Source organism: Macaca nemestrina, chromosome 16 (genome assembly GCF_043159975.1).
Source record: "Macaca nemestrina isolate mMacNem1 chromosome 16, mMacNem.hap1, whole genome shotgun sequence".
NCBI classification, from domain to species: domain Eukaryota; kingdom Metazoa; phylum Chordata; class Mammalia; order Primates; family Cercopithecidae; genus Macaca; species Macaca nemestrina.
This window is the reverse complement of record NC_092140.1, coordinates 99,549,317-99,576,745: the sequence shown is the minus strand read 5'-3', so window position 1 is coordinate 99,576,745 and position 27,429 is coordinate 99,549,317. Positions and strand designations below refer to the sequence as shown.

Genomic DNA, 27,429 nt, shown 5'->3' with positions numbered 1-27,429 from the left:
CCAAATAGGTGCACTGTAGGGTGTTTTCTGTTTTGTGAGAGTATTAGTTTGGAAGAAGTTTCAGCTTGTTCTATCAGATATGAAGTTTAGCACTAAAAATGGTTCCTCTCAGAACTGAGTAATGTGGAGTGGAGGAGGCAGTGCCTGGAGAGCATTGAAGGAAGAAGTGGCCACTGAACAGGGTGTCATGGTGGGAATTGCTGTGATTGCTAGATATCAGAACTTAACTGCAAATTGAGCCGTGCAGGGATGGACAACCATATGGCTTAGAAAGTGACTTATGTAGGCAAATGGTAAAGTCTTACTGAGGCTTAGTGATGGCAGCCTGATGTGGCATCGTCAATAGATGCATTTGTATGAGGGGTCTTGCTGTTTTGGCTTTAGTTGAATGTTAAGAATAAATTAGGTACCGTGATAATACTTTTAGAATGATTTTTGACTGTATCTAGTATTTAAAGCTTTTCTTTAGTTATTTCTCCAAAGCACAACAGAGTCTGGCAGATATATATATGTGCACTTAAAACACAATGAAAGATAATGCAGTTAGTGTAGGTTGGGGTGTAGGATACCTTCTGCCTCTGAGGGAATGTTAGACCTCATGCTTTGGATTGTTTTGAACAGAGGTAAACATGTTCACACATGTTCAGTGAGCTGTGCCGTCCTGATTCTTGTGTTAGTTTCTTGAATGGCCATCCCCCGTTGCTGGACTTAGGTCAGGGCAGATGAAGGTTCACCCCATGAGCTCAGTGTACAGGAGGGAATGGAAAACACGAACATGCTTTTACTTTTCTATGTGTAACTTCCCCTTCCCCTTTGAAACCAATTCTTTTGGAAAGCTGCAACTGAAGACCCATATCTGAATAGCATTCTAACAGTATTTCTCATTAATATGCTTTGTCAGTCCTCAGTTTGTAAGACATTGTCAGAATGTTCTTGGTTTGATGCCTGGATGCTTTGATTTCCCATCGCGTTAATTTCCATCCTGTTAATTTTTTATTCGTGACCCTCTGCTGAGAAGCCCCCTCCAACACCTGTTAAATCACAGAGAAAAAAGTAAAATTTGTGGTATTTTTAGTTATTTCTGTACTAATAAGATTGCCACCTCTTACTCCCTGTAAAAATGTAGCATGGTATTTACTTTAACTCCAGTAATAGTTTTGAATTTTGACCTTTTTTTATTTGAGAGAAAAGAAACCCGAAAGAAGATGGAAAATAGATTATTCAGTTTAAATTTCTTTTTCTCTTTAAATGTCTTTCCTCCTACAGATGTCACCTTTAAATGTGAGTCTTAAGCCGGAAGTATGCCCTATAAATCTACTCACAAAAGTAATCTGGATGGGATTTAAGCACAGGCAGATCTCGATGAGATTGTTAGGTGAGATCACCAAGGGAGGGCACACAGAGAAAGGGTCCAAATCAGTATGTCAAAAGTCTGCTAAACTAATATTTCTCTGGGTTCTTCTATGTAAAATGTGGGAATGAAATGCCACATACACTTTTTGTCCTGTCACCAGTGAGTTACTGCACACCTACTGTGTTCCATGCACTGATCTGGGCACTGGGACAGTGAGTTACTGCACACCTACTGTGTTCCATGCACTGATCTGGGCACTGGGACGGTGAGTTACTGCACACCTACTGTGTTCCATGCACTGATCTGGGCACTGGGACGGTGAGTTACTGCACACCTACTGTGTTCCATGCACTCATCTGGGCACTGGGACACATCAGTGAACAAAACCTCAAAAAAATTCCTGCCCTCACAAAGCTGGCATTCTAATGGGAGAATTAGGCAGTAAAGGAGACAAATTAATAAATTATTCACACGTAGCACATTAGAAGATAATAGATAGTAATGGAGAGAACGAAATCATTTAAAAGGGGTAAGGAAGTTCAGGACTTGCAGTTTTCATTGGAGTGAGGCAGAGGTAATATTTGGGCAGAGATTTGAAGGAGGTGTGAGGGACTGAGCCATGGAAGTGTGGGTGGGTGGGGAGGAACATTCCAGGAGAGATGGTAGCAAGTGCAAAGGTGTTGGTGGGCTACTCTCTAGCGTGTGTGTTCAGGGAGAAGACCTGCAGTAGAGTGAGGGAGGGAGAGGGAGAGAGTAAGAGATGAGGACAGAGTGGTTAGGGGAGGGAAGGAAGCAGGTCATGTGACTCTCAGGTCATTGTAAAGGTTTTAGATTTTCATCACACCATGAGTGCTGAATGGCCGGCCACCAGAGGGTTTGAAATGGAAGAGAGATGTGATCCAACTTCTTTGACAGAAATTCTCTAGCTTCTTAGGAGAACAGTCTGTCGGGGGACAGAGAGTAAAGTAGAGACCAGCCGGGAGGCTTGGGTAAGGATGGAAGCAGTTGAGGCGGGGGAAGCGGTAGGATTTTGATGTATTTAGAAGGTGGAACCACTAGTAGGATTTGCTGGTGGATCTGACAGTGAGGGAGGGAAATTAAGGATGCCCAGGATTTTTGACTCGAGCAGCTGAGATATATGGGGTTGCCATGAACTGCGAGGGGGAGACCATGAGCTCCAGATTGCTGGGGGACGTCAGGAGTTCAGTTTTGGGCATGCTGAATTTCATATTAGGGTTGTGTGTTAGACATCCACATGAAGATACTGAGTTAGCTGTTGGGTATCACGGAAAGTGGTCTGGCCTGGAGCTGGGAATTTGGGAGCTGTCAGGATATATGTGGCATTTAAAACTGTGAGATCAGGAAAGGAGGGAGTGGGGATAGAGAAGAGAAAAGGTCTGAGGACTGAGTTGTAGGTGCTTGAGGTTGGAGATGCAGGCACTGGTGACTATTACTTGGTCACCCCTTAAGGTACTTGCGTCCCTGCGTGTGTTAACCCCATGCACTCTGCTGTTGCTTCAGAATGGATGTCTGGCTCTGGAGAAGACACTAGGTAGTCATTCAAAAGGACCTCAAAGGAGCAGGCGATTTTTTTTTTTTTTTTTTTTTTTTTTTTTTTTTTTTTTTTTTTTTGCTTTCTACCGCAGTGACTCTAGATTATTTTGGGCTTTGCTTGATTTCTGGACCAATAAGCTTTCCTGAACCACAGTTATAATGAAGTTCATGATATCGCCAACCTCTACAGAGTGATTTATTTAACTGACTAATCTCTAATAATAAAATATTTCACCCTGACAGCTGACTTTTTAAGAAGCCTATGATTAATGTTAGTTTGAGTAATACTGAATTTTCAGGAAAGATTCTAAACTATTGGAAATATTTTTGTGTTTTTTTGAGGGAGTGAATCTCAGTTTTACTCATGAACTTTATGGTAATTTTACCTTACAGTGTGTCTTAGCTCAGGCTGCATAACAAAATACCACAGCCTGTCTAGCTTAAACAACAGAGATTTTCTCACAGTTCTGGAGGCTCTGAAGTCCAAGAACACAGTTCCAGCAGGGTTCACTTCCCGGTGAGGGCCATCCTTCCGGTTTACCTGCGAGTTCTTCGTCCTCAGACGGCCTTGCTTCTGAGTGGGTGCAGAGTGTGAGTTTGGTGTCTCTTATTCTAAGGCCATAGATCCCATAGGATCTGGGTCCCACCCTGTAACCTCATGTAACCTTAATTACCTCTATAGGCCCTGTCTCCAAATGCATCACGTCAGGGATGGGAGCTTCCATATGATTTTGGTGGATTATACACAATTCGGTGTACAATACAATGTTTTCTCAATTTCTCTACCTCTAATAGGAAGACATTCTTATCAGTGTCTTGTCAGTTTTCTGTTCAGGGTAAGTTTTTCAGGATAAATGTCATTGAGCTGTGTGTGCATGTGCCTGTCTCTGTGTGTTAAGCATACATGGGTTATTTTCTAAGGACATTTCTGTAATGTTACACAACTTGTGGCAATATTTACAGTGATTTTCTTCAGTTTAGACTTTGCACAAATGTTTAAGCAGTCTAATATTTTTATTTTAGGAATTGGTTTTTGAGTTTCTGTAGCATTTGAGTACTGTTTCTAGGGGATGTTACGATTTTAAGGGAGTCCCTGACATGCAATATTGGTTCAGTGAATGGGTGAATGAATTTAGGTGAATGTGGGTGGGGAGTGGGGGCATTGTACTGTAATGAAAGTGGAAATATAAAAAATATCATCTTAGCTTGTTTATGGAAGGGTCGTTTATCTTGCAAAACTTTCTACCTTAAGCATTACTGAGGAATTCATTTTGGTCCAAACGGACTTGGCAGAAGCATGGGCTTCCCTCAGCATACTGCTTGCCGGTGCCTCCTGAGTTTTTTGGTTTGAGGGTGAGAAAGATGAAAGGTTGTAAAAGTTCTGTCTTGTGAATATGCTGAAGATTGAATCATAAAGTACCCAAACACTTTATAATTTCACCTTTATTTTTCTAGGCCATTTACCAAGCCACCTGAAATTTGCTTTGTTTTAAATTATTATTATTATTGTTTACTGTTAATCTTGTGCTTTATGTCTTTAAATTTTAACTTCAGGTATTTTTATATAACTGATAATATTTTATTATGTCACTGTTTTGTGTGTCTTAGCATTTATTTTATGTCATATTTTCTTGCAGATTTATTTATTTGCTCTTCTTAAGTCACATTCCAGTGGAATCCAGCGTCCATAAAAAGGAATTGTCTACCTTTTACTGCATTTTATATTCAGCACTTAGGTACTAGCATATAGTAGGTATTCAATAAATATTCTTGCATAAATAAATCCTATAGACACTACTTTGTATGCTTTTCCATTTAGTGTCATGTCAGAAAAATGTTATCACATATTTAAGTCTTCTAAAATACTGCATAGGTCATTGCATAATAATTTCTAGATCTAACATAGTTTGCTTTAAATCAGTTCCTTCATTTGGCTGATTTAGTTGCTTCTGTGTTTTATTACATAAATAACACTGAAGGGAACATCATTGTGTACAAATCTTTGTCCACATTTGTGTTCATTCCTTTATTCATATATTACTGTATTACTAGAAGAAGAATTAGTTACATTGATTTAAGTAATTGAAGGCTCTTAACATATAATGACAACAAAAGTATTCCAATTTATACTTTTTAAAGTATAAATTTTCGAAGGGCCTTTTTCTCCTGGAATTTGATTCTTAATGCTGTTTTCTTCTCATTTTGTATTTACTCCCCTTGGCAATTCCATCAAATGCTCTTCTAGTCCTTCAGTTCCAGCGAGGGCTAATTTATGGCCTCTGCTCCAGGCTGTATCTCTGCATTTGTTAGATATCTGGAGGTTCCCCCTGTACCTCAAGATCACCATCTCCAAAAGTGTAATTATTATTTTTTCCATCAAAACCTGCTCCTTACTGTTCTATTCCCTTTTGAGACAAATGAAGGTAAAATCTTTTCAGCACTCAAGTTGGAATTGTGGGAGTGATCGTCAGCTCCTCCCTTTCCTCTTGATCCTCAGCTAGCTTGTATATGCCCTTTGACTCCTGTGCTCCTGGCTGCTGCCTTGGCCTAAGCTTACTACCATCTCCTTTCTGGACTGTTGTATTACTGCCCAGTTCTAGCTCCTATATCGCTTTCCCCGAGTACATCATTCATACTGCCAAAGTTACCTCCCTGGACTTCTATTCCTTTCCTAATAAAGGAATAGAAGTTCCTTCCAACTCTCCCGGTTACTTGTAGATCCTCCTTATTTGACAGGGGCTTTTTGGGCTCTGCCTGTCCATCCCCAGTCTGTCTTCTGTCATTTCCTGGGGATTTTTCTTCCTCCTCCTCCTCGGGTCTCTTGAGCTCTTGGAGCTCCACATGTATGTCTTCCTCGTTCACTCCTCTGTAGCTGCTCTCTCTCCGGCAGACTCTTTGCCTAGAATACTGTCCCTCACTTGTTCATTTAACATTCATCTTCAGATTCAGCTCTGGGAAGTCTTTCTTTACCTACCATTTCCCAACAACAACTTCCTTTTCTGTATAACCACCAGCAGTGTATAAGTACCTTGATAACATAGTCTTCAATGTCATTTGTTGCTAATATTTATGTGTAGGTTTGTATAATAGATAGTATGAGTGTTATTTGTCTTTGATCCCATGGCACTTACCATAAAGACTTGCAGAAAAGATATTTAACAAATGTTAGTTGAACAAAGGAATATCTCAGGAGGAACACACTTAATGTCTTTGGTGTTCTTTCTTCCTGTTTCTGTCTGATACTGTTTCCATTCAGTCTGAAGAACTTCAGCATCTTTTTAAATGTGGATCTGCTCAGCTTTGGCTTATCAGAAAATGTCTTTACTTTGTCTTCCTTTTTAAATATTAAACCTTTTATTTTTATATAGTAATAATCTCAGAGAACATGGCATAAAAAAATTCACAGTCCCATGTACCCTTGCCCAGCTTCCCCAAAGGTGACATCTTTTATAGCTTGTAGTATAATACAGAAACCAAGAAATTGGTACTGGTACGTACCAATGACCTTATTCACTGTTCACTATATTTTAAACTGCAGGTGTGTGTGTGCGAGTGGGTAAAGTTCTCTGCAGTTTTATCATATGTGTAGATTCTTATAACCACTGCTACCATCAAGATACAGTACTGTTCCATCTCCACAAAATCTCCCTTGTGCAATTTCTTTGTACTCTCAGCCATCCTGTTCCTTGTCCCTGGCCCCTGTTCTTCATCTCTATTAGTTGTGTCATTTTCAGAATGTTATATACATGAAATCATACCATGTTTAACCTTCTGCGATGTACTTTTTTCACTAAGCAAAATGTCCTTGAGGTCTGTCCAGGTTGTTTTATGTATCAATTGTTCATTCCTTTGTATTGCTGAGCAGTTTACAGTTGTATGGATATACCGGAGTTGGTTCAACAATCCACACAAACAACATTTGCACTGTTTGTACTATTTTGCTATTATGAGTAAAGCTGCTATGAACATTTGTGTACAGGTTTTGTATGAATATATTTTCTCTGGGATGAATACCCATGAATGTGATTATTGGCAAGTTAATCTTTAGTTTCGTAAGAACCTGCCAAACTATTTTCCAGAGTAGCTGTACTATTTTACATTTTCACCAGCAGTGTATAAGTGATCCATTTTCTTTGCATCCTCACCAGACTTCGGTATTATCACTGTTTATTGTAACTGTTCTAACCTGAATGTAATGATACCTCATTGTGGTTTTAATTTGCATTCCTCTAATGCCTAATAATGTTGACCATCTTTTCATCTGCTTATTTGCCATCTATGTATCCTCTTTGGTGAAATATTTATTTATTTTTCACTCATTTCATAATTGGATTGTTTCCTTTTTTTTTTTAAGCTAGTTTTGAGAGTTCTTTCTTTAGTTTTTTTTATTAGACAGTCTTGTGTGACAGTCATTTTCCCCACACCTCAGCATTCTAAACATGTTAGTTCATCATATTCTGACTTTAAATATTTTTGATAAAATTTAGCCTTCTTAAATGTTGCCCTTATTGCAGTTTTCTACAAGTCATATGTCTCGTTTTCCTCTGGTTGCTTTGAGTATTTCCTCTTTGTCTTTGGTTTTTAGCACTTTGGCTATGATGTGCCTAGGTGTGATTTTTCTTTGTATTTATTATCTTTGGATTTAATGAGCTTCTTCGATCTGTGGGTTGATGACCTTCATTACATTTGGGAAATTATCAGATTATTATTTTCTTAAGATATTTCTTTTATCCGGTTCTCTCCTTGTCTTCTGGGACTCCGGTATATTCAAGCCATTTATTATTTCTCAGCCCTTGGGCAGTTTTCTTGTTTTCCATTTTTCTCTCTCTGCAACTCATAGAACCACCTTCTGCTATGTCCAGTTTTCTGTTAAGCTCATCGAATGAGTTCTTTCTTTCTGAAATTGTAATTTCCATTTCTGGCTTTTCTGTTTACCTATTTAGTTATTTTACTCTGATGAAATCCTTCACCTGCTCGTCTTCCTCACTAAGTCTTTTAGTACATTTATTCATGGTTATGGCTACTGGTTGCAACGTCAGGATCATAGATGGATGTACCCCCTGCTGACTTTTTGAAAATGGACCATGTTTGTCTCCTCCTTGTGTCCCATTGTTTCTATTTATTATTATTATCTTTTTTTTTTTTTGAGACATCTCACTTTGTCACCCAGGCTGGAGTGCAGTGGCGCGATCTCATCCCACTGCAACCTCTGCCTCCTGGCTTTAAGCCATTCTCGTGCCTCAGCCTCCTGAGTGGTTGGAATTATAGGTGTGTGCCAGCACGCCCGGCTAATGTTTTGTATTTTTAGTAGAGATGGGGCTTCGCCATGTTGGCCAGGCTAATCTCGAACTCCTGGCTTCAAGTGATCCGCCCGCCTGGGCCTCCCAAAGTGCTGGGATTACAGGCATGAGCCACCACGCCTGGCCCCATGATTTTTTTATTGTGTGCTGGACATTATGAACATTATAGACTGAGGAATATCTGTCTTGGCAAAGGGCTTGCTCTTCCTTTTGTCACACTATTAATGTGGGGGACTGACTGGATCTGGGCTTCGAAGTAGCATTAGAGTCAATTTACCGTTGGATTCACATAGTTTGAGAGTGGGATCACAAATTTGTTTTTGGCAGTTTTCACTCCGAACCCCAGTAAGATCTTGGAGATCTCTTTATGCCTCAGAGCCAAGCTGCCAACTTGTTGAACGGTGGGAGATTTCTCTTTGTTTTATAGCTTGGCTGCTAGCCTTTCTGGACACTGGAGAGTTAGTTATACTCTCCATGGCTTTCGGCTCCTCAGAAGGTATCTCTTTGCCCTGCTCTTTTTTATTTTATTTATTATTATTTATATTTTGAGACAGAGTCTCACTCTGTCACCCGGACTGGAGTGCACTGGCACGATCTTGGCTCACTGCATCCTCCGTCTGCAGGGTTCAAACGATTCTCCTGCCTCAGCCTTGTGAGTAGCTGGGATTACAGGTGCATGCCACCGTGCCTGGCTAATTTTTGTATTTTTAGTAGAGATGGGACTTCTCCATGTTGGTCTTGAACTCCTGACCTTGGGTGATCACCCGTCTCGATCTCCCAAAGTGCTGGGATTATAGGCGTGCGCTGCCGTGCCTGGCCTACCCTGCTCTTGTTTTCTTTTCTTTTTTTTTTGAGACGGAGTCTTGCTGTGTCATCCAGGCTGGAGCGCAGTGGCTGATCTTGACTCACAGCAACCTCTGCCTCCCGGGTTCAAGCAATTCTCCTGCCTCAGCCTCTGGTGAAGCTGGCATTACAAGCGTCCGCCACCACCCCCGGCTAATTTATTGTAGTTTTAGTAGGGACGGTAAAAGCTGATTTCTGTCCCCTTAGTTGCCTTCCTCCTGGTGTCAGGCTGCTACGCTGCATCTAGGGACTTCACAAGTGCCTGACATAGGGGCTCTCTCAGCTCTCCTGCCCTAGCGCCTTGTGCACCACCCATGTGTATTTGATTAAGGCCTACAGGAAAGAGTTGGCAAGTGGATGCAGATTTGCTGTGTTTTGGGGCTCCTGGAGATTCTGATCTTCATTTCAGCTCACATGGAGACATTAAAAGTTTGTTAACAGTTCAGCTGGTATCTTCTTACCCCTATCTGTTGGCAGATTCTTTGTCTTTCCACCACTTTGCCACAGATGAAAACAGCTGTGGATTACTACTTTGCCTGCAAAGGCATTCTTAATATCTGGTATTTACTTCCTGTAGGTTTCTTTGTGTTCTCTCCACACTTTGTAAATCCTGGGGCAAATTGTCCCTGTGTAATGTTATAGAATGGAGGTTACAGTCATCCCATGGGATTTGATTCATTGAGACAGTGGATAAAATATTTCCAAAAGGCATCATTTCTAAGTGGACTGGGGAGTTCAAACCTTGGCTTTGCCACTTAGAGCTTTGCAGTAGTGTTAAATTACTCTCTGAAAGTATTCCTTTGTTAATTGGAGGTTGTAACACCCACCTCTATCATCCTCTTTGGGCTCCGAAGATTAAATGATGCAGAAGTATACAGTAAACTTTCCAGGGCTTGAATGGTTTGTCTGGGATTACTGTAGGAAAGATTTTGAGATTTACCTTTAATGGTAGAGTGGGCAGTAAGGTGAGTGGGATGGATACATGATGTCTTTACATTTCCTGAGTTGTCTTTACAGCAAGATTATATTTCATTTCAAATAAAAGAAGGGAAGGCTAGTGGTTAAAAGCATTGTCTCTGAAAACAGGTTTTCTAGGTTTGACTCTCAACTCTGTTATGTACTGTGTGACCTGGGGCAAGCCACTTCACTTCTCTGTTTCTTAGTTCCCTTGTTTGTAAAATGGGGATATTAATAGTTCCTACTTGCTAGGGTTGCTGTGAGGACCAAGTGAGAAGCTAAGAACATAAAGTAGAGTTCTGGCTCAGCATGGCAGGCTCAGTAGCAGTGAAGTACATTGCTTGTCATTTTTTCCTTTCTAGATGCTCTCATGTCAGGGCAGAGACAATCCTCGTTAGCTTTTCATCCCAGCAGAGAATTCAGATACAAATCCTGGGTAAAAAGGTGTATTTGGTAAGATGTTTCACAATGCTCCTGGGAGCTGGGGTGTCTGTCCGTTCTGCTGTTGGTTGGTTAGTATTGGAGGCCAGATGTTTTAGCTCCTCTTTCATGACTTAATCTCCTTGTGCTGGATTCATCTCCAAAAGACGAACGGGAGCATCCGCTCTGCATTACTTATTGCCTCCAAGAAGAAACACTGTCGCAGCACTGTAGAATGTTAATGTCTGTACCCTACACATCCTCTCTCCACCTCTCCACTTGTATCTTTCCTCCTTTCCTTAATAGTTGTAGGAATGTGGTATATAGTGGGGATGATTGCTTTCTTTGTGGCAGGGTAGAGATGATTAGCAATTTGGTTCTCTTAGGTTGAAAATGCTTAGTTTTATAGGTTATATAGTAGATAGAGCCATGCTGTGTTGAAATCTCATGGTTTTGTGGGTTTATATAATGTATTTTCAACACTTTTAGGTGCAATAATATTCACTTGCTTTCAGATGTATTTTAAAAATTACTGATTACTTTTGTATTAAGATTTGAGGTCATTAATTTTAAGCAGATTGATAAAAATGGTACTTAATCTCTGTGTATTTGGTATGTGAATTACGTAGCATTTATTTTAGGAGATTTCCATGGAATTCCATTTATCTCAGCAGTTTTGAGGGGAGAAGATAATACTGTAGATGTAATTTGCTGGAGTACTTTAATTTTAATTCTGTTGACTGTTGCTGTGTATAGGTTTATTACCACTTTAATTTCTTCAGTTTACTTTGTTTGTGGAGTTGTATAGTCACTGAATCATTATTCCTGTGCTCAAAGGTTCTACAAAGATGAGGCCTTCCTTACATCTCTTCTAGACTTTGAAAGAAGCGTCCTGTCACTGGAATATGGATGATAGTGGATGATGGAGAGAATAGGGCCAGAATCTGGATCTTGGTACCCTCCTACCTTCAGGGTTGACAGATTCAGCTGGCATTTTATGCAGAATTCAAGTTATTAACAGAAAACTCTACAAAATCTAATGAAACTTTAGTTAAATAAACATGAGGATTTCAAATATCAGAATATCTACTGTTTGGAATATCTACATTCCTGTACCCTTTCAGTGAGTACATTGGCCATTATTATCTTTGTTTGTAGAAAACAAAGAGGTGCTGGTTCAGGGATATTTGATACATTGGCCACTGACCTCAAGCATGAATTTTGTCATTTGGAGACGGATCAGTGCTGCCACCATTACCTCAAAGAGTGAGGATGTGGCCTGTCATCTGCATACACAAATGCAAAGATATCCACACTTCCTTTTTGCCAAGAGTGGGCTGAGTAAAGCTGCCAGATTGTGATGGGTGTGCTTGTCTGCCGACAGGGAGCATGTTTTGCTTTTGGTTGTCTAGAAATAATAACTACCATTTATTAAATGCCTCTGCTACCTTGCTATGTTCTTTGCCCATAAGACTTCATCCTCCCCGTCACATTTTAAGGGGAGGTATGATTAGCTTTATTTTTATAAAAGGGGAGCTTGAGACTCAAACAGTAATAACTCTTCCAAGGTCCAGAGCTTTTCGATGGTAGTGCTGGGGTGGAACTCAGATCTCTGACCCCATGCCTCTCATCTTTCCCCTTTACCATGCAGCCTCTGGGCTTCAGAAAATGTTTCCTACAGGATTATATTGGATGCCACTGATTAAATGATTACTGCTACTTAATTAATTGGAGATAGAATTTGATGCTAGAAATGTTTTTGGCAATAATGAGTTACTTAGGTGACTGAATTTTTACATTCATTTCTAGGAAGTCATTTTTTCCTTGTTTTTGTTTGTGTCTTCTCTCATAAATTGTAGTATTCTTGTGGCATGAAGGTGGGCCATTTAGTTCCCTGATTACTGTAGATATAGTGTGAGTTAGGTTTTGACTAGAGGCTCAGGGGCTTTGAATGTAGACATGTTGTAAAATGTTATTGCTGTGTTTGTCAGTCTTGTTTGAACACATAGGATCCCCTGTGGGTACAGGTTTATGAATCTCTTTGTTATAGTGGCCACTATTATACTGTATCCTCAGAGAGAGAAAAAGAAAAACTGAAGTTATTTGCTGAATTGCACATGAAATCTTTATGTCAGGTTTAGTATTATAGAGGTAATTTTGAAATATAGTTTGATTTTGGAGTATTTAAAAATTGTCATGATAATAATGAAAAAAATACCTCTGCAGTGCAGTATTTACATCTTGCTATTTCTATTTGATAATATACAGATTTGCTGTGTATTTTATGCACTTATGTAATGATTTTCATTATTTTCTTTGTCCAAATGTAAGACTCAACACATTCAATGAAACTAAGTGGAAATCCTGATTTGGTTATGATCTAACCCATTGGTATCCAACAGATTGCTGACTGTGTGGTATTTTAGCCTGGGTTATTTGTCACCTGATTTTTAAGTCTTGAGCTTGAAGACGAAGGAGATAAGGGCCCATGGGGAGGTAAGAGTAATTGCTGTTGGTACCTCTGTTAAATTTGTCTTTCTCCTGAAACAGCTGTGGAAGTGCAGAGCTCCAGGAATAAGCTGAAGGTAAAAAAGACAGCACTATCCTTCTGGCCAGCTGTAGAAGGCTCAGCAGCATCTTGTGCTGGGGCCTGGGTGGTACCTTTTGTAGGGGTTGGACTGTGGTTAATATGAGGACAGATTAGAAACTCTGGATTCAGAGAGCAAAGTGAGGCTGGGAGGTAAAGGTGTTCCAGCACCTGAACAGGAACCAGGTGAATCTTCAGGAATCAAGGTAGGTGAAATCAAGGAAGTAAAAACACAAATAACTAGTTGGTCAGTTGAGCAGGTGCTCAGGAGGCAATACGAAGTCAGAGACCAGGGATGGAATATAGGCATAGGAGAAAGGCAGAGACTCAAACCAGTAAAGGATGTAAGGCAACTTTAAGCACAGCTAAGAAAACCTCTTTTGGGCTGTGCGTGGTGGTTCACACCTATAATCTTGGCATTTGGGAGGCTGAGGCAGGAGGATCACTTGAGGCCAGAGTTTGAAACCAGCCTGGGCAGCACAGTGAGACCCTGTGTCTCTCTACTAAAAATGTTTGTAAAACACATTAAAAAGGGGAAACCTCTTTTATACTTATTTATGATGGCCTATGAACAGCTTTAAGGATTTTCTGGTTGGAGACAGGATGGTGGGGCCAAAGCTAAGGGTAATGCCCTGGTTTGGTTGCTGAAGTTAGGGAAAGAAAGACATTTGTTTACTAGATGATTCTTAGGTGGCATCATAAACAGTAGTTTAATGTGTATGTAAATACGAGGGCTTCTGATTGAGTTGAGAAAACAGAACCTAGGCCTCTGAAGGTAAATCCCAGTGGAAAGTAGCATGTGTTGGGTTTCACATTGGTTATACTCCTAGTGAGTTCTGTTGGAGTTAGGAGGATGGGGTGAACTAGCTGGGTTGGGGTGGTCCTGAAACCATAGTGAAGAAGATAGAGTCAGTCATAGAAGGAGTGGAGTTCGGAATAAACCTTGAAACTTAGGTGAGATCGATGTAGGTGAGTGTGTCTTTCACCTGTATTTACTGTGTGATTTTTTTTGGATGAGTCATTCTGTAAGACTGTTTCCTAATTTGCAAGATAGTTAAACTAATTCCTAACTTGCAGGTGTCAAGGTTGTAGGGGATTACATGAGATGATTTATGTGAAGGCCCTTTGTAAATGGCACTGTGGATTCAGATGTAAGTTGTTATTAATAAATTGCCAGTTGCAGTGGGGAGCCTGTTGGATAAGAGCTTTGTTTTAATTCTTTCATCGTATGTAAATGAGGTGGTACTCTTTGCAATCAGAGCTGTTTAATGAAGGTCATGATTAGAGGGAAAGAGTCAGGAGGCTGTTTTTAAGTAAGGTTGGTATATGCCTGAGATTTCACTTACAACCTTATAAATACATAATTAGTATTGAAAATTACTGTTGAATGTGCATCCGAAGTGCTTTGCATTTTTTTGGTTGATAAAAAGAAATGTATTTGAAGAGTAAGTTACTGAGCTATAAAAAAAAAAGGAGTCCATTTAGTAGCAAAATTACAGGATGCTTCTCATTCTACGTTCTGAAACAGGCTATTTTTAGCGTCTCTTTGAATCAGGGATGAATTCTAGTTATAGGGTTCAGTAATTAAAGCTGAGAAATATACAAAGTAGTTTGGGCAAGAAAATCTTTTTCCTTGGGTTGGATTTGTTTCAAGGTTTAAACTGTCATCTCAAGGGCCTCCCTGGAAGCCACTGTTTTTGTCATCTTTATGGGGTGAAGAGCAATAGAAAGTGCCAAAAGATCAGCCAAGGACACAGTGTCCCACTTTTTTAAGAACAGGGGAGTTTTAAAAATTCTGGAATCCTGTTATTTCCTAACTGGTGACCTTGTTGCATCTGTGTTCTCTGCGCAGTCCTGGACAGAGGCGCAGGGTCCTCTGGCCTCTCCCTGTCTTTCCTGTCCTCAGGCCCTTCCTTCTGGTCAGTGCTTCCACCCTCAGGACCTCTGCTCCTCTGTCCAGCTATCCTGCAGACCCCTGGTTTTCCTCCAGTTCTCAGACTGCTTCTGAGTATCGCTAAAGAACACTGCTTAGTGATGCCCTTGGTACCAGTCCACATTTGTATTTAATGATGGTAGATTATTCAGAATGTTGCTGAACTAGCTTCTTGGTTCTAGTCAACAATCTTTCCTCAAACTGGAAGCCTTATTTTATCATGAGAAAGTTATTATTTTATCTTTTTATGCCCATCACAAAGAAGCTCATTAACTGTTTGGTGGAATTGAAACAACTGTTGATTCAAATTCTCATGCTTTATGCTTTTGTGGCACTTAAACATGGTGATCACAGAGCCAACTCAGGGTCACTAAATACGGGGCAAGTCCAGCTTTTCTAGTTGAAGTAGGTTGGGAAGATGCATTGTTTTTCTTTTAAATCTCTGCATTTGGGAAAAAAAATCACTTCTTTGACAAATGTTTTTGAGTGTTGTCTATGTGCCAAGTAATGTGCCAAGTGCTGGAATTAAAAAGAAAAAGATTTGTCACAGTGAAGAATGGAGTTAGGGATCAAAGTATTAGGATCCACAGGTGGCTGCCTGGGGCCAGACCTGTCTACTGTGTACCTTAAAAACGAAGCTGAACTGTCACATGTAGGCAGAAACATCATAGGATTAGATAATCGAGTTTTCCTTTGAAAACCAGTTATATTTACTATGGATTTCTAACCATTTTCAACTTCTTAAATTTTTTGGTTTCTAGTAGTTCTGCACTTTTTGTTGTGGTAATGAATAACTAGGCAAATTTAAGAGTAGGACTGAATTTGAACGTAAATCATTCTGGTTTTAGGTTTTTGTTTGCTCATTTGTTCATTATTTGTTTTGTTCTGAATCCACATTGATTGAGAGGTTGCCATGAACTCCTTTCTATGTGAAACCCTGGGATTGGTACTGAGATGCAGTGGACGTGCTCCCAGCTCTGTGAAACCCTGGGATTGGTACTGAGATGCAGTGGACGTGCTCCCAGCTCTATGAAACCCTGGGATTGGTACTGAGATGCAGTGGACGTGCTCCCAGCTCTGTGAAACCCTGGGATTGGTACTGAGATGCAGTGGACGTGCTCCCAGCTCTGTGAAACCCTGGGATTGGTACTGAGATGCAGTGGACATGCTCCCAGCTCTGTGAAACCCTGGGATTGGTACTGAGATGCAGTGGACGTGCTCCCAGCTCTGTGAAACCCTGGGATTGGTACTGAGATGCAGTGGACGTGCTCCCAGCTCTATGAAACCCTGGGATTGGTACTGAGATGCAGTGGACGTGCTCCCAGCTCTGTGAAACCCTGGGATTGGTACTGAGATGCAGTGGACGTGCTCCCAGCTCTGTGAAACCCTGGGATTGGTACTGAGATGCAGTGGATGTGCTCCCAGCTCTGTGAAACCCTGGGATTGGTACTGAGACGCAGTGGACGTGCTCCCAGCTCTGGTGGGTTGTCCAGGCTGCTAGGGCGGCACCTGCAGTAACAGTGATTGGTGCTCTTTATTGCTTGTTAAATGAGGCGGACAGCTCTTCCCATGGGTTAGCTCATTTAATTCTCACAGTCTGATTTGTGTAGTTAGGGAAACGTAGGTTTAAATAAACTGCTCAGAGTTTTCTGTAGCCTCACAGGAGACGGACAGGTGGATACATACACGCTTTATCTCAGGAGCAAGTTCTGCATCTGGAGCTGTTCGACTAGGTCTCTTTTTTCCTTTCTCTCTCTCTCTCTCTCTCTCTCTCTCTCTCTCTCTGTGTGTGTGTGTGTGTGTGTGTGTGTGTGTGTGTGTGTGTGTGTGTGGCGGGGACAGGATCTCACTCTGTTACCCAGGCTGGAATGCAGTGGTGTGATTGTAGCTCACTGCAGGCTTGACCTCCCAAGCTGAAGTGATCCTCCCACCTCAGCCTCCTGAGCAGCTGGGACTACAGGTATGCGTCACCATGCCCAGCTAATTTTTTTTTTTTAGAGACTGGCTTTGCCCTGTTGCCCAGGCTGGTGCCAAACTCCTGGGCTCAAGCAATCCTCCTCCCTCACCTTCCCAAAAGGCTAGGATTACAGGTGTGAGCTACTGCCCTGGTCCTTTGACTACCTCTCATAGCACAATATTTAGATGGTGTTAAGAGTTTATCTTCACGTTGACTTTGTATACTCTTTGCATCTCAAAGGACAGAAATCAGTCTCTTAGTGTCACTGTTCCTCTCTTGTTTACTGCAGCTAAAACCAGTCTTCTGTCATAGCACTTTGCATGCTCAGTAGTCCCCCCATATCCGAGGTTTCACTTACCACAGTTTCAGTTACTGGCAGTCACCTGTGGTCTGAAAATATTAGGATATTTTGTGCATACACATGAGAGAGAGACCACATTCATGTGACTTTTATTACAGGATATTGGTATAATTGTTCTATTTTGAGTATTGTTAGTCTTACTGTGCCTAATTTATAAATTAAATGTGCCTAATTTATAAAATAAGTTATCCTAGGTATGTATGTATAGGAGAAAACTTAGTATGCAGGGTTTGGTACTATCCACAGTTTCAGGCATCTGCTGAGTGTCTTGGGCTGTATACCTTTCAGATGGTAGGGAGGATTCCTATGTCTCTCTTTTCACTTAACACTTTATAGCTTGTGGTGTGGTATTTTTTGGTATAACACATAGCTTTATGTTTGTGTGATTCATAGTTATATTTCTAATGCATAATAGTGGGCTAGTGTCAAAAGGCAAATTAAAAATCTAATTAAAAATCAAGATCTAATTGGCTTTTATTTGTGATTCTAGCATTGAATTGTACCTCATTCTATAAAACAGGATGGGTGTTCCAGTGAGCTGAGGAGAGGAGCGTGGCTTTGTAGGCAGAAAAAGGCTGAAGAAAGCAGAAATAAAGAATGAACAGCAGATTCGTTATTTCAGAATTACTTTCCTTATAGGGTTAAAATGGAGGAAACTTTATTATCTCAGCTCAGATAAACTGGACCACTTCTGAGTGGTTGCCATGAATCTCTTATTTTTTTGTTTTTAATAGAAAACTGGCTTGTTTCAGAGCAGTTTTTTTTTTTTTTGGTTTGTTTGTTTTGTTTTTTGGAAACAGGATCTTGCTCTGTCGCCCAGACTGGAGTGCTGTGGAGTGATCTCAGCTTACTCACTGCAGCGTCAGCCTCCTGGGCTCAAGTGATCCTCCTGCTTCAGCCTCCTGAGTAGGTGGGGCCACAGGAGTGTGCCACCATGCCTAGCTAATTTTTAAATTATTTGTAGAGATGAGGTCTCCAATGTGTTGCCCAAGCTGGTCTCAAACTCCTAGGCTTAAGAGATAATCCTACCTAGGCCTCCCAAAATGCTGGGATTACAGGCATGAGCCACCGTACCCAGCTGAGTTCAGTCTAAGTGACAGTTACCACAAGTGACTCCATTCTGGTTTGGTCTGGTCTACTAGGGCCTAGTACAGGGGCTCAGTCCAAAGTAATGTCCCCTGTCTCTTGTCCCCCATAAACTGTGTTGAACAGTAGTAAATGCTTGAATGAACTGATGTGCGGTTGTTGTGGCCCAGATCGTTGTCAGGCTGTCAGATTCTCTGGCCACTCTTGGATCTTTACAGTGTCATATCAGGAATTGGTTCCTTTTTCTTTGTGTTTTACTAGGCAGTTATTGTTCATTAAATGGAAGGGAAATAAACTATTATCTTATGATTCTTGTATTTACGTCTGTGATAAGTAATTTTTGAGTGAATAAAGTACTCAAAACTGGGAGAATTTCTTTTCATTTGCTCTCTTTTAGTATAATTAATATAGTTTTATTGAAATTAAAATGTACCTAGCCGAGAATGTGATACACGTAGGTGTTCAGTGAATGTCAGCTAATGTTGTTCTTGTTTTAACTTACAGCAGTATCTCTTCTGCTACTTGTTTTGTGTTTATTTGTGTTTGTTTACTCTTCCCCACCAGATCAACTTTTTGGGGGCAAAGACCTTACTACTTGACCTTGTTTTTGCCTCACTTTCTGTAACAGGTCAGTTATGTGTTGAATTGTATGGTGGGGCCAGCTAAAATATGTTCATGCTGGCTCTGACTTCTAAAGGTGTGGAACTGTTGTAGCAGTGGGGTATCAAAGCTCAGATAGTCAACCAGAGAGCAAGAAAGAGGAGAAACACAAAGATTGCTGTCTTGTTATGCTAGACGTAGGCTTTTTGCTAAAAAATTCGTACTTGACATTCTTATGAGATATATTTCTCTGAAGCTAGAAGTGGTTACATTTCTATAGTGTCTTGCAATCTCGTAAATAGAATGTTATATGTGAATAGTTAAAAACATTGGTGATGTGATCTCGTCGATAGAGGTGAAAAGAGCAGAATTTCAGGCTGGTTTAGGAGGTAAGGCTGGAAACAGAAGTGGTGAAATAGAGCTATATCTCGAGCTAGCTTCTCATTTCTGGGAAACTAGAATTTGGAGGCGTATGAGAGATGTCAGGGACTAAAATAGTAAATCCAAATACAATCAGATTAGGATAATATTGGTAGATTAACAGTGGGTCATTTAGATCCAACCTGTTCTCAGGTTAAGTGTTTTCAAGTAGCAGAATTCTTTATTTCATATTGATTTTGGATGTTGTGGATAAGTAAGATTAAAGGGCGTATTACTAGGGAAAATTTTATTATCATTGACCTTGTAAAATGCCCTGTAGTACAAAAGTAGGTATTTCATTAGATAAACTCTGTCATTTCTCTCATCAGACTACAGAGAAATGTAACCTGAATGTGAAGTGAGCTGCTGACGAGGTGAATGGTCTAAATGTATTTGAAATTACCTGCGCTCGTGTTGGCTGTCATAATGCTGTGTGGTCCCCTCCTCCCCTTCCCCTCTTCTTTTTGGAAAAAGACTTTTTTTTTTTTTTTTACTAGGCAGTTATTTTTCCTGGCTTGACTTTGGTCTGTGATTATTCTCTAAATTGTGACTTCCAGTGGTTTCATGATGTCATTTTTCTTTTCTTTTTTCCCTGAATGGTATAAAGAATTTTTATTTAGTAGTAGTATTTTAATACTTAAGCCTAGAGACAGCAGGATTATATTTTGTTGCTACCATATTGAGGTCATTATTTGGAACCTGAGCGAACAAGGATAAGTACATCTGTGATGGGATTTTAGCGGCAAGAGGTCCTTAAAGATTACCCAGTTTGTTCCTCTAGTCAGTGATTTGCTTATTTATTCAAATATTTGAGTGTCTATATGCTTTTCTTTGCAGTATTTCTTTTCCCAGATGTTGGTAGTAACACCTTCAGTACAACTATCTCAAGCCAAAAATCTTAGAAGAGTACTGTCCAACATAGTAGCCACTAGCCACATGTTACTATTTAAATGAACATTCGTTAAAATGAAGTAAAATACTGAGTTCCTTACTCACATTGGCACATTTCAAGCTGGATCCAGCACTCCATGTGGCTGGAGGCTGCCCTGTGGGACACGGTCACTGTATAGAACATTTCCATCGCTGCAGAACATTCATTTGGACAGCGCTACCTCAGAGTACTCCTTGACTCCAGAGGAGTCAGCATCCCCATCCACTTAATCTCCCGAGACCTATGTCTGTCAGATGTGTTCCACTTAAAGAATCCTCCCTTGTCTTAGTTTAGGTCTTCATCACCTGTCTTCTGAATTACGGCTTAAATTCAGTGACCAGCCTTGTGAAGCTGTCCCTGCCGCTGCCCCTCCAGCTGTAGCCACCTTCTCCCTTGTGCTCTGTGCATCCCCCACATACACCTGTCAGTGCGCTGGCCCCATGGATTGCTACCTGCTTGTTTACAGACTTTTCTTCTGGTGGACTGAGAGGTTCTTGGGAGTCCAGGATTGGGCTTTGGTTTTTCCAGGGGGAGGGGCAGGCATAGTGACTGACACATAACTACATATATATGTGTTTATTGAGCAGGTAAAGGCATGGATGGATGGAGGCCATAGTAGGTTGCAGTTTGAAGGCAAGAGACCTTTGGATACCTGGAAACTAGACGACAGGAGGGCATTTGTGTCAGGGGGAGCGTAACGGATGCAGGGCCAGAGGTAGGAAGTTACAGGGCAATTCTGCTTCTGGACAGCAGCCACAGGAGAGCACTGTCAGCACCATTCAGAGTGTAGCCATGGACGGAAACAGAATTGGAGCGATGGTGTTGTATAGAAGCATGCTTCCCTGTTCTGGCCAGTATTGTACCTCTTCGTAGAGGTGCTGTGTTTCCAGTTAGCAGCCTTAATCTGTGACTTCAAAGGAGTTACTGATATGCTCTCCACTGTCAAATGAGGCTACGTATTAACAGAGTCTAGTGAATTCTTCAAGACTTATGTTAGAAATGTTAGCAGCTCAGCAGCAAGGAAAAATGCATGTGTCTGTGTCCAGAAGGAGACAATCCAATGTAGATATTACTTACTTACTCCTTCCTTCCTTTCTTCCTTCCTTCCTTCCTTCCTTCCTTCCTTCCTTCCTTCCTTCCTTCCTTTATTTATTTGGTAGAGACAGGGTTTCGCCATGTTGCCCAAGCTGGTCTCAAACTCCTGGGCTCGTGATCCACCCACTTCAGCCTTCCAAAGTGCTGGGATTACAGGTGTGAGCCACACCGTGCCTGGCAAGAACAGTTACTTTCTAGTCAGACTCATCCTGACTCCTTTTTTGCCTACCTGTGTGATCCTCAGCAGCTCACTTTTTGATCCTAATTTCTTCATTTTTAAATGGAGCTATTGCCTGTGAGGACTAAGTTAAATGTATATGAGGTGTTAGCTCTATGCTTGGACCTGAGTAAAGCATTTACCAAATAATAGCTAATAACAAAAATGATAAGTCCATAGCCTTTCACACAAATGGGAAAATTCATAATTGTGTTTCAAAAAGGAAGAGTTAACATGTGATTCTTAAACAGAAGCGGTCGTCCGGGAAATACATACGATGTGGGACATCTTCCTTATCCTTAGGCACAGTTAGCTGGATATAACCATCTCTTAAGTGAAATGTATAGTGCCGGTTACCCTCAAAATCATCAAGTCGAATCAGCTGATCTAGTAGAGGTAAAATTAGGCCTGGATAATCTAAACCCAGGGATAATTTTCTGTATTTGGAAATAAGGTGATCACTTACGCGAAGTACTTAAGAAAAAGCTCACTTTTCTCTTTTACTCAGCATCAAGAGCATGCTGTACAGCTGCTCCGAAGGAAGAGAAGAAAATCGTGTGCTGTTTGAGTTTTAAATAAGTAAACTAGGATGTGTAAAATAGAGTATCGTTGAATGATCATTCTGTTTTTTTTTTTTTTTTTTTTGTACTGTTAAAAGGATGGTTGCGGTCTTAACTATGTGAGTTCTTAGAATCTACTGGCCTATATAGAATTGATGCAGGTCCAGATAATTCCTTTTAGTAGTCTCAAAGTTGCTTTTCTTCCATAATGAAATGGCACAGTTTCTGCTTTCTCATGCCTGGACCTCCTTTCCCAAGCTTAACGCCTCCCACCCTTGTTTGACTTTCCTGAAGCTGCACCCCACCCCACTTCTGGGCCGCTGTTCTCTTACTTTCTTGCATCTACCTTATTGTATTAAAATTATCTGCATTTATTTGTTACCCTCACAAGACTGAGTGCCTTCACAAACAGGCATTTTCTTACTCATTTTTATGTGTTCAGTGTTGAAAGAGGGGCTGACTTCTACAGGATGCTTGGTACACTCCTGCTGAGTGAATGGATGCCTGTTCACTAAAATTGTCTTGTATGTGTTCTTCCCAAGTGGAACATAATTCTGAGTGGGAAACTATATCATGCTTCTGGTTACCTCATAGCTCTAGCACATTGGTATACAACATTGATCAGTTTGCTCTGTAGCCTTGCTGTTAATGTCCAGTGTCCTGGAAACACTTTCTAAGGTCTATTTGGCAGTTATTAAATCTGTTACTATTTTATCCTTGTACCTACTATTAGAATATTTATAAAATGATCACCAAGACTTTTATTAAATGTGAATATTGTTAGGGGAAATTGATACAAATGCTCTTATTAGGTACAGTTCTTATGTGAATGATTACTATTATTTGATTCAGTCTGTAGGCAGTAACAAAACCTAAAATATATGTGTTGTTGAGTAAATGAATTGAGTAGTTTAGTTGAATACACTTAAACTTGACTTTTTGTTTTTCTGCCCTTTGGCTATTATTTACTGTGAGTCCTTGAAGTTAATTTCAGAGGTTTTTCCAGAATAGAGGGTTGGAATTATACAGGATTTCACACACCTTATTAGCTTCTTACTTAAAATAATTAAAAAAGAACTGGTTCAGGGATTAGAGCTCCCTTGAAATTGTTGAAATGTGAAATTTGAATTTAAGACTTTCTTGAAGACTTGAATGCATTTTGCCTACTGGTAATTAATTCTTTTTTTCTTTTCTTTATAGTTTTAGTTTTGATTGCTGTTACTCTTACTGATAACTGAGCCAAAGTGGTGATGCTACTTGAGGGGAATTTCTGCAACCCATCGTCAACGATTATATGGTAAGAGTGTGTGACTTTTACCCTTAAAGCCATTTAATTCCTGTAACATAGTGTAGAAATTTAATTAGAAATAGAAATAGCATAAAATATTTTAATATTTTTGAGTATTAAATATTTAATATTAATATGCTTTAATATATAAATATTAACCACAGGTAATATTTTAGAGTTTTAGATCCTAATCAATAGTTTAGGACATTGAAAGAGAAAAAAAACTTGATATATTCATTTCCATACTAATTTTCTTGTGTGAAAAACATGGTTATGTAGTTTATGACTTATTAAGCTGAGATCTCAATTTTCCTCCATTTTTGCCCATTTACTTTTTCTTTCCTGGAATTTAACCAGTTCTTTGTTATCCGAATCTTGCTAATAATGAATGGGTATGAGAAGTCAAGATTTAGAAAGTTAAACCTAGTCAGATGGCCGGTGGCTCATGCCTGTAATTCCAGCATTTTGGGAGGCTGAGGCGGGTAGATCATGAGGTCAGGAGATTGTGAAAATCCTGGCTAACACAGTGAAACCCCGTCTCTACTAAAAATACAAAAAAATTAGCCGGGCGTGGTGGCACGTGCCTGTAGTCCCAGCTACTGGGGAGGCTGAGGCAGGAGAATGGTGTGAACCCAGAAGGCGGAGCTTGCAGTGAGCCGAGATTGTGCCACTGCACTCCAGCCTGGGCGACTGAGCAAGACTCCGTCTCAAGAAAACCCAAAAACCCAAAAGCAAACCTAGTCAGTTTTACTATAATTTATTCTGAACTGAGGTGGTGGTGATCGTGATAGTGGCTAAAATGAGGTTTTTGAATTATTTATGGATTTCAGTGAGCTGTCTTGCTCTAATTTTAAGGGGTAATTGAGGAGTAATGAGACATAGCAGACTACTAGGGCAAGTTATTTCTTTGAGCTTCACTTTCCTCATGTGCAGAATACTATCATCTATCTTGCCTTATCTATGGAATTATAAAAATCAAATGAGAGGATGTATATGGAATTTTCCTTCTCTTTCTTTTGAAAGGATAGGGAGAGAATAACATGTCTTTTGGCTTTAAGATGGTATTGAGAGGTGGAAGAAGGGCTGTTATACCAGAATTAGAAGCTGGAAGATTGATCTCTAATCCTAGCTTGCCTTGACCTTGGGCATATCATTACGTATTAATTTACCATAGAAAAATTGAACTTGATTTCCATACTTTCACTTTATGGGTAATTTTTCAGGAATATATCTGTGTTCTCTGACCACGTTTAATTAAGCTAGAAATCAGTATCAGATACCCAAGAAATTCTAAAATATTTTGAAATTAATGATCACATCCTGAAAACCCATGGTTAAAGAGGAGCTTACAAGGCAAAATACTTTGAATGGAATGAAAATGAAAGCATAATGTATCAGAATGTATGTGATGCACCTAAAACACTACTTTAAGGGGAAATTTATAGTGTTAAATGCTTCCATTAGAAAACAAAAGTTAAATAGCTTTTGGGCTTTTCCTGTGTGTCATGATGGGTTACAGGCTGATTGTAGTTCTAATAAATGGTTTCTTTTGCTTCCTATCCAATTAATGTGAAGAGGGGAGATAGTTAAATTTTCTTGTCAGGCAAGCATTTATTTTAGTATTTGTGTTCCGCTGTATAGTTTTTTGGGGGCTTCCAGGTGTGTCATCTCACCACAGCCTTTTGAGATAACCAGGAAGATATTACTGCTTTCATATTTAAGATAAGGACTGGAGGCTTACGGAGGCCTCAGCTCTTGAAGAACGTGGGGCTTCTGCTTGCCACGCCATCTGCTTGTTTGACTGCCGCGCTGCATTTCCAGGCCTTTTGAAGAAGCGCTATCTGTGTTCAGACTGTTGAAGGTGGCACACTCGGATTAGCTTGGTGAAGCAGATTCTCTTCGATGAGGCAATTCTCTAGGAGGAGTATTTTTCTTAGTTTGTATTATGCCCATCAGAGGTGGCCTGTTATTAAGTACTGTTTTGGAGCTATGCCCGTCTGGTTGCTAAATGTGTCTTTCCTCTCTCATTTCTTTTATCTTGATATTTAGTCCTGTGTGGTGGCTAACAGTCGACTTATTTTTACTTGACCTTCATGTTAGAATGCACATATTAAATAAACATTCGGTGATCTCCTACTTTTTCATACTCAGATGATCTGTCTCCACAGATTCGGTTTTTTTTCTTTTTTTTTGTTCGTTTTTTGAGACAGAGTCTCCCTGTGTTGCCAGGTTGGTGTGCAGTGCCATGATCTCGGCTCATTGCAACCTCTGACTCCCTGGTTCAAGCGATTCTCCTGCCTCGGCCTCCCAGCTGGGATTACAGGTATGTGCCACCATGCCCAGCTAATTTTTGTATTTTTAATAGAGACAGGGTTTCACCATGTTAGCCAGGATGGTCTCGATCTCCTGACCTCGTGATTCACCTGCCTCTGCCTCCCAAAGTGCTGGAATTACAGGTGTGAGCCACCTTGCCTGGCCCACAGATTCATTTTGAAACTGCTTTATTGAGGAATGGTTGACATACAGTAAACTATGCTTATTTAAAATGTGTAATTTGAAATATGTCTACACCCGTGAAACCATCAATGTAGTTGAACTGGTGATCGTTGTTTCCTCGTGGCCCTTGGTCATCTTTCCCTTTTGTTTCTCTCCTACCCTCACATAACCGCTGGTCTGCTTTCTGTCCCTATAAATTAGTTTATGTTTCCTAGAATGTTATGTAAATGGAATAATACAGTATGTAGTCTTTTTGTCTGGCTTTCATTCAGCATAAATAGAGATTCATCTCTGTTGTTGCATGTATCAGTAGTTCATTCCATGTTATCATTGAATAGTACCTCACTATAGGGATGCAATGCAGTTTGTTTATCCATTCACCTGCTAATGGACACTTGGGTTGTTTCTAGTTTTTGGCTGTTACAAATAAAGCTGCATGAACATTCGTATACAAGTCTTTATATGGGCATATGCTTTTATTTCTTTTGGTTAAATACCTAGGAGTAGAATGACTGGATCATGTGATAAGTGTATGTTTAACTTTTTAAGAAACTTGCAAACCATTTTCCAAAGATGATTTTATTTCTCTTGAGCAGTGGCTGATAGTTCCAGTTTATCCATGTTCTCATCAGCACTCTGTGTGGCAGTCTTTTAAGTTTAGCCATTCTCATCAGTGTGCAGTCACATCTCCTGCGGTTTTAATTTGCCTCTCCTTAATGACTAATGCTGTTGAGCATTTTTCATGTGCTTGCTTGCCATCTGCATAACTTCTTTAGTGAAGTGTCTGTTCAAATCTTGTGCCCATTTTAAGAAATTGGATACTTTATTATGGAGTTTCAAGAGTTCCTTATATATTCTGTATCAGATCTTTATTAGATATATGATTTGTACTTTTATTCATTTTAATAGCAGTTTTTTCCTTTTTACCCCAGAATGAAATTTTTGGGAGCCATATGGGATGATTTTTTGTTTGTATTTTTTGCACTTTCCCCAACCCCCACAAAAGTAGTTACTCTTTGTCATCCTCTTCCTTTTCTTCCGTGTTCTGGCCGGGCACTCAGTTTGTATTCTCTGTTTTCGGGGCTGTACATGAGTCAATACCTGTGAGGTGGTTTCCCCTCCCTTCAGGACAGAAGACCCCTAATTAGTGAATATGTTTGCATGGCTGGGATGGTCAGCTCTTTATTTCTGGAGGCTGGAGATCTGCCATTCCAATTGTCATCAGTATTGACTTGGCGTCCCTGGGGTGCAGTCAAAGGACTCACCTGGTGTACTCCAAGGTCAGAAGCCAGAACAGGGCCAGATTGATTCAATGATGAAAATGCTGGAGACAATTTACCAATATCCCTTGATTTTTACATGTTCATTTCTAATTGAATTGTATTGTGCTTACTGTGTGATTGTAATTTTCTGTGTGATTGCAGTTAACTTTTTTGTGTGACCTAATTCATAGTTTTTTCTTACAACTTT

The 27,429-nt window shown here is 40.2% G+C and overlaps 1 protein-coding gene across 5 annotated transcripts in view; it reads left to right on the top strand.

Moving 5' to 3' along the window:
* The window catches only part of LOC105490219 (WASP family member 3), a 132,947-nt gene that overhangs the window by 34,885 nt on the left and 70,633 nt on the right, over window positions 1–27,429 (top strand). For 2 of the 5 annotated variants that reach the window (XM_011755633.3, XM_011755625.3), the window contains exon 1: window positions 23,376–23,472. The exons of 1 other annotated variant lie outside the window; for it this stretch is intronic. The gene's annotated coding sequence lies outside the window, so the exon portion shown is untranslated. Of the gene's footprint in view, window positions 1–23,375; window positions 23,473–25,698; window positions 25,787–27,429 lie in introns of those variants that run through there. 2 more of the 5 variants (XM_011755629.3, XM_011755631.3) reach the window with 2 other exon arrangements.